This window comes from Colobus angolensis, unplaced genomic scaffold (assembly GCF_000951035.1).
Source record: "Colobus angolensis palliatus isolate OR3802 unplaced genomic scaffold, Cang.pa_1.0 Scaffold48, whole genome shotgun sequence".
In the NCBI taxonomy this organism is placed as follows: Eukaryota; Metazoa; Chordata; class Mammalia; order Primates; family Cercopithecidae; genus Colobus; species Colobus angolensis.
Window position 1 is genome coordinate 9,694,023 of NW_012118265.1, and position 2,262 is coordinate 9,696,284.

Below are 2,262 nucleotides of genomic sequence, written 5' to 3' on the forward strand. Positions count from 1 at the left end.
GGGCTCAAGTAATCCTCCCATCTCAGCCTCCCAAGTAATTGGGACTACAGGCATGCACTGTCATGCCCAGCTGATTTTTTGCATATTTGGCAGAGACAAGGTTTTGCCATGTTGCCCAGGCTGGTCTCGAACTCCTGGGCTCAAGTGATCCACTCACCTCAGCCTCCCAAAGTGCTGGGATTACAGGCCTGGGCCACTGTGCCCAGCCTTGTTTTTCTTCTTATCCTCGATTACTCTACCTATTCCTTCAAATCTGCATCTGGAGGGTGAAGAGGGGAAAAACTCTGAGTAAGCAAAGACAAAATTCTCTTTCATAAGGGTGATATTAAATGAAAGACAGAAAAGATTTGTATTTTAATCAACCTTATTCCTGTCACAATTCTCTCGATTGTTTTGCCTCAGTAGCTTTAATTTTTTTACATGTTTTTCATTTGCGGATTGTTCTTGGGTTTATGAGGATACACACCACTCTTCTCAATGAGCTAACTGGAGTAGTAAGAAAGAAGCTTGTTACTGGAAAAGGCCAATGCAGGAAAGGCTGAAACAGAGAAGGGAGACTGACTTTCCAAAACTGAAAATAATTCTCAATCCATAATATTATCTGTACACTCTAAGGCCAATTCATCACTATTTCTTTAGAGATACTATATATATTCTACATAAAGGGATTTTCAACAAGTCCCCACTCTAGAACTATGAGGGCTCTGGGATATTCACAGTGGAAGGGAACAATTGGATTTCTTTGCAGTCAATTCTCTTTTCTTCATTCAATAGGTCAAAGGGAGTGTGAACAATGTGATGAAGACTATTGGTCAAATGCACAAAAGAGCAAGTGTGTGCTGAAACAGGTGGAATACCTTGCTTATGATGAGACCTTGGGATTGACATTTGTCATTCTTTCCGTCTTTGGGGCATCTGTGGTCTTGGCAATCACAACTGTGTATGTGATACACAGGCACACTCCCCTGGTGAACACCAATGACCAGCAGCTGAGTTTTCTCATTCAGTTTTCTCTGATCATCATGCTGCTGTCGTCCATGCTTTTCATTGGCAAGCCACACAATTGGTCCTGCATAGCCCGCCAGGTCACTCTGGCACTGGGCTTTTCTCTTTGCCTGTCTTGCATTCTTGGAAAGAGTATTTCACTGTTTTTAGCCTACAGAATTTCCAAATCCAAAACTCGACTTACATCCATGCACCCGCTTTATCGGATAATCACTGTGCTAATCTGTTTTATTTGAGATTGACATATGTACAGCCTACTTGGTATTGGAACCTCCCAGGATATACAAGAACATGGAACCTCAAAATGCAAAGATCATTCTGGGATGCAATGAAGGTTCCATAGAGTTTTTGTGCTCGATGTTTGGGATTGATGTCTTCCTAACCTCGCTATGCTTTCTTACAACTTTTGTGACTCGCCAGTTGCCAGATAATTACTATGAAGGAAAATGCGTCACCTTTGGGATGCTCGTCTCTTTTTCATCGTCTGGATCTCTTTTGTCCCTGCTTATTTGAGCACCAAAGGCAAGTTCAAGGTGGCTGTGTAAATATTTGCAATCTTGGCATTCAGCTATGGTTTGTTGGATTGTATATTTGCTTCTAAGTGCTTCATTGTTTTGCTGAGGCCACAGAGGGACACCGATGAAATTGTTGGTGGAAGAGTCTCTGCCACAGATAAGAGCATCCAACTGACTTCAGCTTCTGTGAGCAGTGAGCTTACCAATACCACAGTGTCAATTGTTCTGGATGACTAGAGTTGTGATTTACATGTGTCCTTCGAAGCTGCAACGATGATGTGGTTCAACATTCCCTTTCAGGTTGCTCCTATAGCAGCTGCCTAATACTCTCGGGTTAACACTGAGGATTTGGGTTTTGGTGGTGTAGTCCTAGCATGGTGTATCAAATCTCGTACTATAAGATACCAGTTAGCATGAACCAGAATACCTTTTACTATTGAAATTAAAACCTATTTCATTCAAACATTTTGAAATACTTTTGTATAAGGACTATGCAGTAGAGGATACAGCAGGAGCCAGTTATCTAAAATGATAGGTAAGGCTGGATGCAGTGGCTCATGCCTGTAATCCTACCACTTTGGGACACCGAGGTGGGTGGATCACTTGAGGTCAGGAGGTCGACGCCAGCCTGGACAACATGGTGAAACCCCATCTCTACTAAAAATACAAAAACTAGCCAGGAGTGGTGGTGCATGCCTGTAGTCCCAGTTACTCAGGAGGCTGAGGTGAGAGGATCGCTGAA

The 2,262-nt window shown here is 42.7% G+C and overlaps 1 pseudogene; it reads left to right on the forward strand.

The window, feature by feature from the left end:
- Positions 1 to 1,757, forward strand: part of LOC105524007 — a 19,972-nt pseudogene extending 18,215 nt beyond the window's left edge.
- The last annotated feature ends 505 nt before the right edge of the window (positions 1,758 to 2,262 follow it).